General features: G+C 40.6%; 1 protein-coding gene across 1 annotated transcript in view; it reads right to left on the reverse strand.

Moving 5' to 3' along the window:
* The window catches only part of cdh13 (cadherin 13, H-cadherin (heart)), a 241,191-nt gene that overhangs the window by 107,253 nt on the left and 115,650 nt on the right, over positions 1-18,288 (reverse strand). The gene's annotated exons all lie outside the window — the stretch shown is intronic.

The following is an 18,288-nucleotide window of genomic DNA, read 5'->3' on the forward strand; positions in this document are numbered from 1 at the left end:
AAGCGAGAAAATGAATTAGACTGCAGTAATTCTAGGGACAAATGGCCAAATAGAAGACCACTACATTTTTGGGGAGGCGTCATTAAACTTCATGCTGATAAAACAAGTAAATAATGAGAAGAATTGTGGTTTGAAATGTTGGTATCAAGAATAAAAATGGAACTCAATCTGTATGCTAGTGTTTGCACTGAGACTTTGCTGGCCCAGCTGTTTGTGACCAGGACCCCTTCTGAGAGTCTAATGAAACAGCTTGAATATTTGAGACACAGAGTCTTGTCACGCACAGCGAAAGGACCCACACAACGTTACCTGCTAGAGGCACATCAAATTATTTTGGTCACAGTGAGCATATGGGCTAACAATTTTGCCAATAGCCTGTAAAGTACTTGAGTAACACACATAATCAAGTTTATAGTGCCCTTATTGGTTTCAGGCTTTTAACAATTTTGGACACACACTTGATGCTGTAATTTGACATAAAGAGCCCAAGTTCGTAGTCCATTTCTTTGATAGTTGTCCCTCTAAGCACAAAGTTGTCTGCAACAAGCTGTTGACCTGCCATGCTTTATTTCACTTGCACCTGTTTGGATTCTCCAATATGTAAATCTGCCCGACTCGGCGGGTAAATCAGCATCTGCTGGATGCCAGGCAGGGAATACAGATGCAGGCAGATTAGGTTATTTGGGGAGGCTCCTCACGTCTGCCTACTAAGAAGCAGCAAAACGACTTGGCCACAGCAGCTCCGGCACTGCCATTCTTCAACTGGATTGATTCTCACCAACCACTGGCAATCTGACTCATCAATATTCAGAATCAATCTGCTCTAAATTAGCTCCAGCCTCAGGATTTTAACCCTGTAAGTGGAATGCTGTGATTATAATCAAGGATAAGGAAGAAGGGGCCACATCTACTTGCTGTACAGTGGAAAGAGGATGGTGTAAGTGATTCATTTTTTTTCTTTTTAGATTTGGATGTTATCTCAAACACATTCTTATTGCACGAAAATCTGCTTGCCTGTTTATGTAGAGTACATCATACTTAAGTATTACACCTTTTTTTTTACTTAGAATCCTGGAATGCGGAGCAACTTGAAGCTATGCTTTCAACTACACCAAACAATGAGTCCTGAGAGAGTGGAAGGATTCAAGGTCAAAACTGATGGGCTGATCTGGAGACATGTTACACTGAACTAAAATAAGATTGTGTGTCAGCCATAACAGTCTAAACTGAACTATTTGGGCAGAACAGGACTAAAGAGGTTATTTGGACTGGGGTACACTTTGGGTGGTATTATTTCATTTTTGGATTGGGTTTTTAGATTACTTTAGTCTTATTTCTACGACTAGTTTCATGAAGGTTTAACCAATTGCTATTTCGTTTGGCTGAAAATGTTTCAGCTGTCTTTTCACAGTAAGTTTCATTCTTTTATAAAACTCCTCGGTAACTTTTAAGTTAACTGTTGATATTTCTACTTTGCAGATGGTTGCGTACTTACAGTATGTGTCTGCATAAAACTCTCAGTCCATTATGCAAAATACTTTTGTGCAAGAAGCTTATCTCTGTTTTGCTTCATAGTCTAAATTGTGAGGATTGCATCATCATGCAATTGTATACATGATGGCACAGCACATCAAAATGAGTTTGGCTTTTTCTTTGTCTTTAATCCTGCCTACAATAAACTTCTGAGCTTCTAGACTCCATTCCTCAAAGTACTGTTTCATTCTGAGACAATTAAGGTTACAGCCTTATCAAAATCCAGTCCAATAGACCAAAAGTATAGAAATACATATTTTTAGTAGTAAATGCTAAAAAATTAGTAAAACGATGACGCTCAAATGGTAGCACGTTGAATATAATGTTTAGGGGAATTGTGACTCTGCCTGGATACTCCTCTCTTCTCTTTATTCTCTACTTCTGGCCACAGTCTAAGCATTATATGAGAAGGATTTGAATTAATGGTGCACAGCATTAAGTGCTGTCAGTCAAGTGGATTTCCAGTAACATTTAGATTTCTTTTTTTACATTGTTCAAATGTTTTATAACAAGAAAAAGGTTGGTTTCTATTTCATTCTTCCTGACTGACCTTTGCACTGGATATCTTCTTCTAGCATATGTGTAGGTCAAGTCATTATTAAAACAGTCATCTGTAAACATGTGACATAGGGTGCACATCCGAGTACACTCGCATCATCACGTAATCTGTTCCCTTTATCTTCTCGCAATTGAGGAAACTGAAGTCAATTTGACTCACTACTTTTGAGGTTTGTTCCTTTGTTTCTTTCGCCCACCAGAGGCTGGGGCAAGCTTTTTCTTTTCAAACTTCATTTTACTGTGACCGGTTCAAGCGCTCAAGGAGAATGTGGAGTCCACTGCCAATTTATGTAGGACTGACTTTTAAACTGACTATAGCAAACTTTTTGTTTGCTCTAGTGGTTGTAAGAAGGGTAAACCCCTGCCAAAACAGAGACTTTCTAGTTGAATTGTGGATGATTCTCCACACTTATAGGTCACAGGGCCTGCCTACACCTATTACTGTAAGTGTCACTCTACTTGAAGTGTGTCCGTGTACTGGGCAGCTTTGGAAGGGGTCGTTCTGCAAGACATTTGTGCTGCCACAACCTGGGAGTCTTCATGTGCTTTCACTCACTATTACCGTGTCAATGTGGCAGCTCCCAATGCTAAGTCAACAGCAGTCCTGTCAATGGCTTCTATTCCGTAGTGCGGAAAGCATTCTTCGTGACCTTGCTGGCAAAGGTCATCCAGACCTAAAGCAATGGCGTCTGGCTGTCCGGAAGAATGAAAAGGAACAAGAGTTCAGAGTCTAACTATGGTTCTATGAATTCTTAATGACGTTCGGCTTTTCTACTGTGGTGTGCACCCTACATCATTGCATGGTCACATGTGACATTGTTAGTAAACAACTTGACCTGCATAAAAGCAAGTAGGAAATATCCAGTGCTAAAGCACCGCTGTCTGGCAGTCAGCCAGAATTCATAGAACTGTAGTTACATTCATAACTCTTGATTTATTCCTGATATGACAATGGTTTCCACCATGAAGAAGAAGGTGCTCCAGTAGATGCACCTACAGAATATATTGCTCTTGTAAACACATTTACTTTCAATACTAATGGAGCAAAATTTAGTTCCTGCAGTAAAATTGCCCTGTTGCAATGCATCAAAAATCCATACAAACAATGCATTGTTTTTTCTCATGAGTCATTTTTTTCATGAGGCTGCTTCTCCCCTGTCTCACTTAAGCCCTGCAGAGCTGGAGACCAAATTGCATCCTGCATTCCCAACCTCTACTCAACTTCGATGACATCTTCATCTAAATGATAAATAATAATCCCTCCTACCGTGCAGAGGAAGTGAAAAATAAGAACATTCTAATGAGTTCAGGTTCATTGCACACAATGAGGCTTGCCTGTTTCGTAATTAGACCTATAGCAGCCAACATCACATCCTGCTGCAGGCTTAATTTGCCCATTACGTTTCTAAGACAGTAGCCAAATTGTTTGGCATAGTCGCACTTGTATAAAGATCAATGACAATCTTGTGTGCAATGACCCCCGTTGATTGTATTTGTTGTAATTAGTAACTTTATAATGGGTTTTACCAAAACAAATATTCCTTATTCTTCTGATTTCGCCATTGCCTTTCTAACTGCTGATGTCCAAAATTCTAAGTGGTACTTATTGAATTTGTGCAGTTTATTCAACAGAATTAATACATTTACTGCAGGACCTTGGTAGGATAACTGCTGCCTGGTGTGAGTAATGATTCTGAGTGTAAGTAAGGCTTAGATAGTGGGGCAAGTATCTACTTCCTACCTCAGGCAAGAGTCAACTGCCTCCACAGTTTTGCAGCTTACTTATATTGCACTGACAGCTCAATATCAGTTGACAATTACTCACATGGCAGCTACATGTGTATATTATAGTTCAAATGAAAAATGTTGTAAGTTTTTTTTTTCTCTTTGAGGGATTTATATCAAAGTCAAATTGGCATACGCATCATCCACAAAGAGTATGTAAGCTTTTGAATAGGATCTGTTTAAATCTCCATAATCCTTGACACCAAAATTAAACTGCACTGTTTGATCGTTGAAGGCACACTCCCGTCAAGCCTCTCCTCCAACTTCAGTAAAACAGACAGGCAAGAAAAAAGAAAACAGACAAAGATGCCACTATGCCAGAGTAAAACCCTGCCGGTTTTATTGTCCCAGACCTGACACTTTGAAGAGATGTACAGTAATTCCAGCTAAGTGTGTCTATGATTCCTACTTTCATATGTATGTTTTAACATCATTGGCCAAGAGGGATAATTTTTTTGTCACACTGAATCTCTCCTCCATACATCAAGAAGTACAGAGACCGATACGAGCCCCGATGTAGTTGTTGGAAAAAGTTGTCATAATGAATTATTGAAGGGTAAATGAAGGTTTCATGTTTGAACTAGTTGTAACTGCACTCACTGCTTCATCCTCTTGACTCTTCTAACTGCACTTTGTGTCAGGGTTAATCATATATTATCACCTATTTATAATAAAAATCCTATCTTGTTTCTGTTGAATATAACTTTTTCCACATTGTACATGTCTTAACTGGATGAATGTGAAGCTGCTAGATAAGGAATAAGGATAAGTACGGTACATTATGTTTTCCCTATGGCCCAGTTTTCATAGAGATGTTTGATGTCATGAGACAGTTGACCAACCCAGTCTTCAGGTGGACATTTGATACAAGAATTAAGTGATTAATACATTATTTATTTTCCTAAAATTAGGGAGAAAGTGGGTGCACAGCATGATCCCTAATAGATTGTTTGTTGCATGGTAGATTGTCTGCTTCCTGCTTTCCTACAGGTTTATATGTCATAAGTAACATATTTATAATGTCAAGGTAAATCATGGAAATGTCAACTCGATAGACAAGATATTTTGGACTCACACAAACAGTAAAGACAGTTTTATAGTTTTTTCTAATTTTCCTCAATTTAGTTTTGGGGCTCGGTCAAACCAGCTTTTTGTCCCATTAGAGACCAAACAAACTGTAAGTCACCAAGTGAACTAATGTATCTGCTTTAGTAGATGCAATATACGAAGATATTAGGCTAGCAAATGCTTTTTTTCCTATTTCAAACAAAATACTATTTATTAAAATGATGAACAATTTTCCCCCCAAATAACTTAATTTGATCTTTTCAGGGTCATTTCTACCACTTTCTCAGTTTAAAAAAATGCAGCTGCAGGTGTTTATAAAGGTAATTTAATGATGTATGTGTGTGTTTGTCTTGGTGTACCATACATTTGTACATAGTGAGTTTGTGAGGGACATGCATTCTCATTTTCTCTATCAGGGTGCTGCTGTTATCGTTGTGGCCCAGAGGCCACAGGACTTATCAGGCAAACATTCATCCATGCAGGTCACTGCCAGAACCCAGAGCCGCTGTATGACAGCTGGACTATGGCTTCAACGCAAACCTTCGTCCCCAGGATTGTACTCCGAGAAAAAAGAGCTCAAATATTGACTCTATTCCACTGAACAAACTTCAGAGGAAGTTTCCGCGGTGACTGTCTCACATGCTGCTTTGTATCGCCACAAGCTTGGTGAGCCACGGGATGGGCCTACTGTATCTCTAGCATTCAGAGGGATGGGGAAATTTCTTAATTGCCTTTTGAGCAGATGCCGTAATGTAAGCAGTATTCAAAATGCCCCTCTGTGGGCTCATTGAATATATTGCTTATAATGCACCCATCAATGCACTGCAACATACAATGCAAATGGTAGAATTGCCATCACAAGTCATAAAAGGAAGTGTTCAACATAGAGGGAAATATGCTTATTAGCTTCTTTGCATGAAGTTAGAGAGGAAGATTGAATCACTCTCATACAGTCAATATGTTGCTGGAGCAAGCAGCTGGTTAGCTTAGCACAAAGACGGTAAAAAAGAGTAAACAGTTGGCCTGGCTCCATCCAAACGTATCAAAATCTGCTTAAGAGCACCTCTCAAGCTAAGGAATTAAAAAATGATATCTTTTTTGGTAACTCTGTGAAAAAATATCCTCATACTTGTATTTATCCAAAGGACTGAACATTATAATAGCTTTGTGTGGAACAAAAATATTATATTTGGGTCTGTTCAGGCATCCTCTCAGAATACAGAGAAGCCCAAAATAAAAACTACAACAATGTAGCTGACAGTCGGTATTGATCCTTTGCTATCTATTTATGTTGTACACTGATTTTGTAGTGTTATTTCCAAGTCATCTAAAGTTTCCTGTGGGATTCCACTGAAAATATTGCAAACAGACATCTAAAATAGAACAACAAACCAATGATTTCTTTGTATGATTGTCCAGGGAGAATCATGCAAGAGAGAAAGAGAGAGAGAGAGAGAGAGAGAGAGAGAGAGAGAGAGAGAGAGAGAGAGAGAGAGGACTGTAGGAATATGAGGCTAGTTTGAGTACATTTAATCCTACTCTGGCTCAGACTGGCAACAAATAGATTAAACAAGATTAAATGGAAAGTGGCAGGACAGAAGGTTTAACTCCCTATTTGACTATTTGGACTTAACTAAATAAAAGCCAATTTACAGAATCCCACTGCTGGGCTCCACAAGGAGAATTACAGTATGACCTCTGCACATATGCCACAATTTGTGTCAATGCCAACTTCCTCTTCTCATTTTCTCTTTTTACAAAAGAGAAAGAACTATAAACTGAAATCAAAGCTGCAAACAACTGATCTGTCTCCCCTGAAGGAGGGGTGCAGATGGCTATTTGGAGCGTCTATAAATATGGCCAACTAAAGAGAGACCCCCCCCCCATAGCATTGTGTCTGCTTAAGCAGAGACAATGAACCATGCTGAATTTCATCAGCAAAGAGACAGTGGCATGGAAAAGGGAACAATAAAAAATACTGAGCACACAACAAGAAACTTTTCCAATCAATGCACTTTCTCATGGAGACAGGGTGAAATTAATTCTCGCCTGATGGGCTATTGTAGGGGGACGTAAGAGCTGTTGACAAATACTCTTTATCCTCAGGTCAATGAGGATGCTAACAAATATGGGATGAAAGAGAAGGAGTGGGGGCAGACAGCAGTGGGAAGTGTTGTGAAGAATGAGACAGTAGGGAGGGAGGGAGGGGACAGACAGAGAGAGAGGCAGAAGTGAGGCAAAGAGCGATCAAGAGGGATGTAAGAGTGTTGAAGCTCTCTCTAAGCCTAATGACCATCACCAGGACCTCCCTGAGATTCCTGAAGCCCTCACTTCCACTTAGCATGGACGTTTCCCTCCGAGCAGCAAGCGGTTGTCTCACCCTAATTATTCCGCCCTCCACCTGCACGCCGCAGTCTGCTTGTCACTCCCCTTCATCTCTCTATTCTCAGGTCTCACCCTTCTGTCCTTTCCTCCCTCCTTCTCTCCGCTGCCCTTTCAATACCTCCTTAGGACACAGGAAAAGTCAGAACTCTCCATTCTCGTAGATTATTTCTGAATTTTAAAAAGGTCTTGTGTGTGTGTGTGTGTGTGTGTGTGTGTGTGTGTGTGTGTGTGTGTGTGTGTGTGTGTGTGTTGTGTGTTTTGTGTGTGTGTGTTTTTTCTTTTTCTGTGTGAATAATAATTAGAATGAGTCAGTTTTAAAATGTTCCATCTTTTGCCATTTTAGATTTGTTTGTTTTTAGGACCAATTTCAAAATCCTTCAGAGTAGCAACATTTAGTAGCACCATTTTTGGATAATTAGTGGGGGAGAATACATACTAAGGATTACTATTGCCTATCATTATTATGCACTCTTCCTCCTTCTTACTTTTTACGGTTTATTTTTACTTTCAATATTAGCATTATTCATACCAGACTCTCTGTACCTGGGAATTGACAAAAACAAGTTGGAGCAGAAAGAAGGGTTTTACATTTAGTGAGAATCATCCAGTCACCAAGTGAAACCTGAAAGGCCTTGTGGTACTTGCCACCCTTTTCATTAGTAAAACTCAAAGGTTGGGAATTCAAATAAGAAACCTGGAAATTGATAAAGGAAAATAAAGTAAGGGAGAGGCGGAGGAGTTTCGAGGGATCCAGCAATTTTTTTAGTATTACACGTCCACAATATTGGGGGTCTCACATATATTTAGAAAGCAACAGAGGCCAAGATATAGACCCTTCCGTCCTAGTAAACCCTACATAATTTAATCCCTACACCATCAGTTTGTAATGCAGGCTTTCTTTTATAATTCTGTAGTCCTCAAACCAGACCCAAAACAGCCCTGATGATATAACCATAGTTAAATTTACCATCACAGAAGACATTATTCAAATATGTTCAAAGATGTTTGTAATGGAAACATACCATTATTTGTGAAATTATTTCACCGTCTCAGACCTAATTCTTTAATCACAGCTTGATGAGAGTCAATTGGCTTCACAGAAAAAAAAAATTCCATCATCTGCCAGCTTCTTAAGTTTTAGACTTTGAACAGATTGTGTTGCTGCAGTGTATCTTCCCCTGTGCCACATGGACATAAATAATGGATGTTTGAAAAGTCATTACAGCACTCTGGGATGCCAAGCAGGTTACTGAATGTACACAGTAGAAACTCATCGAGCTCTGGCAAACCGCACGGGGAAGAGATGACTTTGCTGTGATTTTAATTGCTCACAAATGAACAACATCATTTTGCCTTTGTTTTAATCACGAAAATGTCTCTCCGAAGAAAAATTGGTTTTGGTATGTGGGTAAATTGTGAACGTTCAGAGCAAATATTAAGATTAAAGTTGCAATAAACGGGAGTCATTAGTATAGGAGCAAACAACTTTTTGCCAAGTAAATATATGGAAGTAATGTTTACCTGAGGAGAGAATTTAGTCACTCTCCCTATGTGTGTGTTGTAATTCCAGCTTCTCCTTGGTTTGTTGACATAGATGGGCAGGCCGCCTGTGCGTTTAGTGCATATTCGTGCACGTGAGCGTGAACACACATAGCTACCACCTCAGGTTTCCCCTCAGGTAAACACTGTTTTTTTTTTTTAAGGCTTTACGAGTAAATGAACGATATGGCTATACAGTTACTGTGTTTCCGTCCTCTATAATCGAAAGGCAGAATGGCGAGGCTGACACGTACATAGGTCTCTCTTGGGTCTTTGACAATGGAGACAGTTTGCGCTAAGTTCTCTGCTAGTTCGATGCACGTTGCGGCATGGAGGTCTGATGGTAGGAAGTAACCGATCCTGCCGCGATAGTTCGCGAAATATTTAATATCTGACTTTTTACAAACAACCATCATTATGTTGTTATTTCGGCATCCCTTTTTGTACATTTATTGCAATTAAAATCACAGTAAAATTGTTTATTTTCGGTTCATACAGCTGTAGTAAACCAGCCGACGTGTGGCTTGCTGGATTCAGTGAATACGGCTAGACGAAATCCACCGAGCGCCTCCGGATGATGTTTTGAACCCAGACAAGACGGCGTTTAGTTTCCCGGGATATCTGGGACTGCCACAACAAGTATAGAGCAGATATAGTAGTTATTTCTTGCATGGTTGATGGCGGAAATAAATAGCTGAGTTGACAACGGACCACGGCATTAGACTTCAAAGAAGAGGGTACAGAGTTAAAGACAGTAGGGAATGGGAATTTTGACTCGTATAAGTTGACCAAATCTGTCAAGCATTATTTGTTTCCATTACTAATTATATTAATCTTTTAAAGACCTATCAAATTAGCAAAAATTAAATTGTACATCAGACTTTTTCTTTAGGTCATAATCTAATATGAAAATAATTTATTTTCTAAAAGTAATCACGGTACCGTATCTCTTAATTTTTACCTCTATTATGAAATGTGTCCAGCCTTATTCCTCTCCGTTGTTCCATCCTCTTAGTGCCTTAATGATCACATTTTTCACCTTTCACCTTTCTCCTTCTTATTTCCATTTTCCCTGACTCGTCTCATCCAACCGAGCCCCTACCTTGTTGTTCTCTCTGGTCCCAGGCTTTCAGTGACTTCTGTCAGTGAGACTCAATTAAAGCAAAAGGGGAATGAAAAAAAAATAAGATTAACAACACACACTTTTACCCACAATGCCCAGGGGACTCAATTTATCTTGAGGAATGCGCTGCTTAAAAAAAAAAAAAAAAAACTGTGATTGACACCTCTAACCTTCATTGGGATGTAATCTTCATCTTTAGCACTCAGAGATCTAATTAATTAGGGGGAATCTCATTTCCTCACTAATGCAACTGGACAGAGGCATGATAGAAGAGGGAGAGAAGGGAGGAGGAGCATGGAGGATGGAGGGAAGAGAGGAGGAGGAGGAGAGGAAGGATTCAGATGGAAGGGGAAAGGAGGGGAACCGTATTTCATCAATGCCTGTGAACGGTGTCCACCTTGTTCATTTCAGGGAAGAACAAGAGAGAGTGAGGTGGTTGGGTTCACACCAACTACACTGTATTGATTACAGCTGCCAGAACTCTGGCTACTGGCCATCACATAAGGAGACACTGCAGTAACATTCTTTATAATGGGTTCTCTTGGTAATGTACTCAAGTGTTTCACTTTCTTTTCTGGACTTCTTTTCTGTGTTAAAGCCATCATCTACAGTATGTGGGAGGAAGTGTTATCTGGTTGTTTTGTCTTCTTGCTGCACTGCAAACAGTTGCATGTCAAATTAAGTAATTTACATGTCATTCAACCGAATCTTGAGCGACTCGAAAATACACATAATTTGAACATTACGACTGTGGTTGCCTGTACCTTTCCTTTTTAAACATGACAAACCGTAATTTGTTGTTTTACTGTAGCAAATGTCAAGTGTGTGAACAGCAGTAGAAGACAATGTCAGTAAAAGTGCTGTTCTTGAGAAAGAAGCTAAATATGAATATTTTAAGTGTTGAACAAATCTGGATGGTTCATAAGCCTAAAATAAGGGATTGTATTTGACATCAGCCACTGCAAAATACTGAACTTAATGAACTGTATAATGAACGTTCTATGAACCCCTGGTCTGCCCTATACGCTGAATACACAATAGTGTAGAGCCTAAAGTATCTTTTTCTTTTTTCAATGAAGAAGAATATTTGATATGACAATGTGAGTGAAGTGAGGTGAGTTTACAAGTATATTTTAAGCCAATAAAAAGTTTAATCATTCGACCAAAGCCTGCTCAAACGTGATTAGACAATACTACTGAGAAAAGAAACGGAAACCAGTACGCTTTGATACCAGAATCTTGTTCCTTTTAAAGGAAGCAATTATTTTATGGAAATACCTTATTAGCCAAATTATTATTAAGCACACAGTACCTTTATGTCTTAAAAAAACGTCATGAGGGGAACTTTAACATATTAAAAATGCAATGCCTTATATGTTAATGATAAGTCTTTAACAAAAGACAATCACCTCATATGGAAACATGTTATATAGAGTGATCTACATGCATCTTTCATTTCATATTGTAATTTCCTATAACTAGCGTTACTTTACAATAAAAGTCTTTTAAAATAAAGGTTTATTTGTATTATGTATTTTCATCATCTTCTAGATGATCTCCATGTGTTAATATAGTTCTCAACTGAATTAATTTTAACAGCCCCAGTTAGAAGTACTTCCGATATTGAGCACACCGAGACCAAAACACATACTTCATGAACTAGGCAAATTAAAACCGAAAGGCAAATCAATCTCAAAAGTTCATTTTAAATTCAATTTTAGGTAAATTTAGGTAATGAAAACTCGCGAAGAGCACCCCTTTTCTACAGTACGAGCACATAAGGTCCAAACTTCATACAGGAAGCAACAGGGTAAATAAAAAATAAAAATGTATCGACTTTTTCTGAAGGGTAGAAAGACCTATGAATATATTTCACATTTCTTGTAGTCCACACTGGTTGTAGTTAATTTATACACACCGGCTGTAGTTCATTTATACACACCGGCTGTAGTTCATTTATATACTGTAGGTCTAGATGCTCTCAGTTTTGCAGATATACACTGCTGTATCTTTAAATTACCTCCACACAAATCTGAAGCTACTGAAGACTACAGATATGGTTGAAAAAAAAACCCCATCTTGCCTGGGCAGTGAATACAAAGTGCATCGGCTTCTTTGTTGTTGCTATGAATAAAAATCCCTACGCGGTTGCTAAAAATGATCATCCATCATGCTACAGTCGCTTCACCCACGAACGTTCCCGGGTCTCACTTCTCCATTAAGCTGGAGACAGGAGGCTGCATCTCTTAGCAGATATCGCACCGGCACTTCACTCTCCCTCTGATCATTCGTCCTTCTTGTCGGCCACCTCACAGGCTGCACTGCGTCTCCTCACACTGGCCACTCTGAGCCTTCTGGGCCTCCTAACTCTGTCTATACTTGCCTGCATCTCTCACCACCCAGCTCATCTACGTCGCACCTTTCCAATCTCCAGATCATAATAGGGGGATGAAAGGGAGTTTATAAACTGAAGTGCACATCAGATCTGCTGTAATGAAATCTTATCAATGTGTTCCCCTCGCTGTATTATTTGCATATAAATGACATAATATAATAACTCTCTCAGGCTTCTCTACCTGGGAGGAGTAAATATCTCTCTGTCTGCTTTGTCTCGTTGCTGTGACACGAGGAAACGAGACGCTAATTGAAGAGAGGAAAGCATCTTTATGTGACGACTGACATTCAATTATGTGTGGGGGATCAGATTAGGTGGTGCCCCCGGAAATGTTTGAAAACAACATTTTGCAGAGCGGCAACTCTGAAGGCAGCCGAGGATGTCATTTGAATGGCTGTTTGAGGCCCGGCGCTGAACGGCGCTGCTCTGAATGGAATCACTATGCTATGACCTGCGAGTAATTGGATGTCCAGAGTGAAGTGTTGACAGAGAAAGGGGAGGCGAGGCTGACAGAAACAAAAAGAAAGCGATAGACAGTGAGACAGGGAGACAAAGAGAGAAAATAAAACAAAATGAAAATCAGTGAGAAGACAATGCAAGGGACGGACACAACGAGAGGGGGAAAGAAAAGCACAATAAAGAGGGAAAGAATCACAACCATGAAAGCAGAGGAAGCCAGTTTGGTTTTTCCACAGCGGGGGAACCTGCCAAAGCTTCGGGTTGTCATTCATCACAGCGCACAGGCATGTAATAATAATAATAATAATAATCAATCCTTTATTAGTCCCACAATGGGGAAATTATTTCTCTGCATTTAACCCATCCCGGAGGAGCAGTGGGCTGCAATGAAGCGCCCGGGGAGCAACTTGGGGTTAGGTGTCTCGCTCAAGGACACCTCGGCATGTTGCCGGTAGAGGGGCTTGAACCACCAACCTTGTGGTTACGGGACAAGCGCTCTACCTCATGTAGCCACTCTGGCCACCGAGCCAAATAAGCCATTAGACAGGATAAGCTTTCTTATCAGCCGAACGCTGTCAGGAAGCACACTGCCAAGGTCGCACCAAACAAACACCGGGTCACTTTACTTACAGCCACCGTTACGTACGATACTGCTGATCAGAGATAATTGTGTACATTCATCCATCTACCTGTCACTCTGGATTTGTACCCGTTAAGCATAACAGAGCAAGAGATGTAAGGTAAGAAAAAACATTAACAGTGCAGGCAGCAGGATGGTAAGTCCTTAATAAACTACTGACAGACGATGTGCGTGCCTCAGCAAAGAATACAACCCATCCTGGTTATGTATACAGTAAAACAGGCTGCATATATTCAACTGACTAGCATTTTTAGGTGCACATATTTCTTTCCTATAATGCTTGTTAAGCACTGCCATTCAATCTGAAAGTCACCTTCAGCTAAAAAACAAACAAACATGTTGTTTACGGCATTGGTTGTTAAGATGTACTATTTGTCTGACAGAATAAAAATGGTTTTAACAAGCACTCACGACGTATCTTCACAGATGGAAGGGAATGGAGGAAAAAAATGAACTCAAAATAAAAAATAAACATTCAGGTTTACCTGCTTGAATATAAACATCACAATTCCACCACCCACACACACACACACACACACACACACACACACACACACGCACGCACGCACACACACACACATCCATTGTATCTCCATGTAATTCACCTTTGTAGAACATGGAAGGGGATGGAGGGGTCGGCCGACTCCATCGATTGGCTATCCTTAGCAGTGACAGCTCCCAGATTGGCCAGAGAGCATTAGAGAGTCAGAAAGTCACACTGCCATTAGCAGTCTGTCCTCTCTGGTTACAGCCTGCCTGCACACAGACACTCCATAGACTGAAATAGATCACAACGACTGTGTGTGTGTGTGTGTGTGTGTGTGTGTGTGTGTGTGTGTGTCTGTGGCATCGGCAGATGTCTGTGCTCATGCCTAGGATATGTGATCACTGTATCAGTGTAGTAGCGTTAAATACATTCTGCATGAAGTTCAAGCCAATAACCTCAGCTCTCCACTTTCATTTTTCCTATTTGGTTACCTCTCAGAACACCAAATCCTCGTCTGGACAGCAAGGCATGCTTTCCACATCTATTTGCGTGTGTGTCTCTGTGTGCTGGTAAATTGGTATTCACCATGTCATCAGGGCAGTATAAATCAGAATATATGAATGATTGTACACGTGTTTATTTGAAGATTCATGCTCGTTACAAGTGACTGTATACGAGTCACATGACTAGACATGAGCGAACTTAGAGGAGCCTTGTTATTTTTGAGACCAGAGGGACATTTACTGTGCTCCCTGCCTGCATGCCTCCATCATCCCCAGCTCTCCTCACTCCTTTTCTGATTAACCTCTCCACTCCTCCAGTTCACAAGCCTCTGAAAAAGGATGCACTGCGTAAGGGCTGTGTGAATGCGAAGTGATGCAAGAAAGCAAAGTTTTCTGAGAGAACTTTAGGGTTACGAATGATGTAACTCATGGGGTTACCGTATTTTTCGCACTATAAAAGCCTTTAATTTTCTCAAAAAACGACAGTGCGCCTTATAATCCGGAGCGCCTTATATATGGATTAATTCTGGTTGTGCTTACTGACCTCGAAGCGGTTTTGTGTGGTACACGGCGCTCTGTCAACATGTTTTAGTACGACTTTGGTAAACTACAAAGCCGCACCGCAGCAGCATTACGGCCACCGTAGTCAGGAGCGTCGCGGAGTAATACATACTGTGCTTCACCATAATATTACAGTGTGTGTGTATAAGGACCCAGCATGGCTCCTGTCAAGAGACACGCTTACGACGCGGACTTCACACTCAAGGCTGTCAGTCACGCAGTAGAACATGGGAATAGAGCAGCTGCGAGAGAATTCAACGTTAATGAATCAATGGTACGGAAGTGGAGGAAGTTTGACTGACTGACTGTTTTGTTTCGCTTAATGCGCCTTATAGTCCGGTGCGCCTTATATATGAAAAAAGATCGAAAATAGACCATTCATTGACAGTGCGCCTTATAATCCAGTGCGCCCTATAGTGCGGAAAATACGGTACATCACAGATTGGTTCATTTAAGCTTGGACAAACATAATTCCTTTCTATCTGTCAGAGAGATAACATAACACATCACACACGGCCTCTGTCAAGCAGCCATATGCTCGCCTTCACAAGAGGGGGCCATGTTGGTGAGAGGTTTCAACCCTTTTCTTTCTCACATTACCAATCAGATGTTTATCAGTATATTGACTTTTCTGATCAAATTCTACATTTAACAAAAAGTAAAAAAATGTAAAGAAGCTGCATTTAACATTTTGAACAATAATTTAGCAGGAGGATGATTAGATAATTTAGTCACTCTCCCTCTGTGTGTGTTGTTATCAGAGTTCTCCTTCTTTGTTTACGTAGCCGGGCCATCTGAGCGTGCTTTTAGTGCATGTTAGTGCATGTGGGCACCCCACTGGTTAGCTCACAGCCGCCACTCTGCACTGCTCTCATATAGCGGTTACAACTGGTAACGCCATCCAGTCCCCCCTCACACTGTTAGAACTGTTACTACGTTAGCTGTGGGAGGCAGACTCGCTGTTGACATGTTGGCACTTTTTAATTCCAGTTCCTGTCGAACAGTCGTGTTTATTCATGTGGTAGCTACACTGCACAGCCTAAGCTCATCAGCAGACACTCTCAGATTTCTGAAGATAACAGGTGAAGATGGACATTTATGTGAAGCAGATTGATTTCCTCTTCCAGCTTTCGGGATATTAAGAGAGATTTACATGTGTATTCAGTGTAAGATATGAACTTCCTCTTTTCAGACTTATGAAAATGGCCTCATCCCCCACAGCAATATTAGCTGTCAAAAATTACAGCCTGCCATTGATCCAGCAGCGTTGTGTGTCAGACAGTGAGGAGGAGACGTGCCCACAGTGAAGTGAGGAGAAAAACATAGAGCGGCTGAGTAAATGTACATATCAAGACAGGATTTTACACCAAAGAGAAAACACCAGAGGGGAAATGAAACTGATTTCAATGTGACAAAATTGATTTTCCAATTTCCTCCGGATTGCTTTCCGCTTCCCCGGAGAAGGAATGATATCTATCCAAACACACTCAGAGCTCAACCTGAATTATGTGAAATTTGGACAACGGAGGGGCAAAATTTGGTCATCTCTCGCTCTTCCTTTCTTGGTCTTTGTTTTGGTGTGTAAACCTCTTACTTTCTCTCTCTGTCAAACATATACTGAAAACATATGCTGGCCATGCTGTCTCCAAAAAAACTATATTCTGCATGGCAGATGGATTGGATATGTGACATGCCGGAGCCATATTTATGAGAATGTGCTGAAGTGGCTGGGCTTAAATCTCTCCAGACCTAGACAAGGACAGTTTAGAACTTATGCTTTCTGCACTTCCATCTGGCTCTGCTGACTGAAGTAGTATTACTTTTCACAGAGATGCTGCACTGCGGCTGGACTACTGCTTAATTCCCAGAGGACATTTTTGAAAAATCCAGCAGACTAATAAATTATGGCGGTGTGAGGGGGCTAGATAATTGTAGATACAACATAAAGACAACATGGCGCTTCGGGCTTAAACAGCTACAAGGTGGCCACATCTTTCATTGACTGTGACACTTCTCATACTCAAAAAGGAAGATTTGTGCGTATTGAGTTGCTGTAGAACACAAATGAGTTGGCTCCGCAGAGGAAAAACAAGGAGAAAACACTGATGTCAGGAAGGTATTAGTCACATCAGTGATACTTCATGAAGAGAAGATAAAATGGAAAATCCTCAGCCATCAGGTTTTTTTTCCTAAAGTTTTTATAATCATTTTGTGTGGGAAGACACACTTCGTTAAAAGAGTCAAAATCTATGATTTGAAGTCCACTTAACTCCACATCCCAGATTATTTTTTTTTTCAGACTTGTAATCTTAACCCCAACCCACGATGACACAAGTGACATCACTTTAGGCAAGTTATCAGACTTCACACAGCCCCATCTGGAGCCACAAAAGGCTTCATACAACTTTTAGTAAATATTTAAAATCGGTGTGCAATCCCGTTACCAGGACAGTCTGCTCCCATACAGGTCTGAAGAAACTAAAGAAACCCCGGCTCCAACAGGTTGAACAGGTAATAACAAAAACCTCTTCATATATCTCTGCATCAAAGCAGCTGGAAATGTGACAGGAACAGGTGTGCAATCAGCCCCGTCCAGACAGCTCCCAATGAGAATCATTGGGTGGCCGCTAAGGTGCTCATTAAATCAGCTGTGTGAGTGAAATAATCAAACTTGACTCCAATGTGAATCCACCCACATACAGAGACAGCAGACTTGGGTCTCAGGTCTTGTTGACTTTGAAGGACTTACTAATATCTTCAAGAGTTTATCGCCTATGGAAAATAAAATGATCAGAGATTTATTGAGGCCACAAACAGGCTGACAATTTGGCTGTGTGTGCCTACTTTGAAGGCATTCAACTGCATATACCAACACCAGCCTGTTAATGGTTGTAATAAATCTTGGCATGGAGGAGTACTGTTATTGTTTTTCCTATTTGTTCTTTTCATGGATCTTTTGAAAAACCCTTGAAATGACATCCTTCAAAAGGCTCACTATCACCGAGAAGTAAGACCAGCATACATCTCTTGAAACATTCAATCTCTCAATCGCCTCAGAAAGCACCAACCGTGCTCACTGCATTGATTACAGTACATCTAATTTCACCGTCCTTTTAATCAATTACGCCTCTATCAAACAGTTTACCGTAGCTCGGGGAACGGCTCATCAGGGCGGTTAGCCGCCATGGTTCCAGCAGTTCCGGATGGGAGGTTTTCAGCCGGGCTTGTTGGACACCACCAGAGCCGGCGGAT

The sequence above is a fragment of the Anoplopoma fimbria genome, chromosome 19 (assembly GCF_027596085.1).
Source record: "Anoplopoma fimbria isolate UVic2021 breed Golden Eagle Sablefish chromosome 19, Afim_UVic_2022, whole genome shotgun sequence".
Classification (NCBI taxonomy): Eukaryota; Metazoa; Chordata; class Actinopteri; order Perciformes; family Anoplopomatidae; genus Anoplopoma; species Anoplopoma fimbria.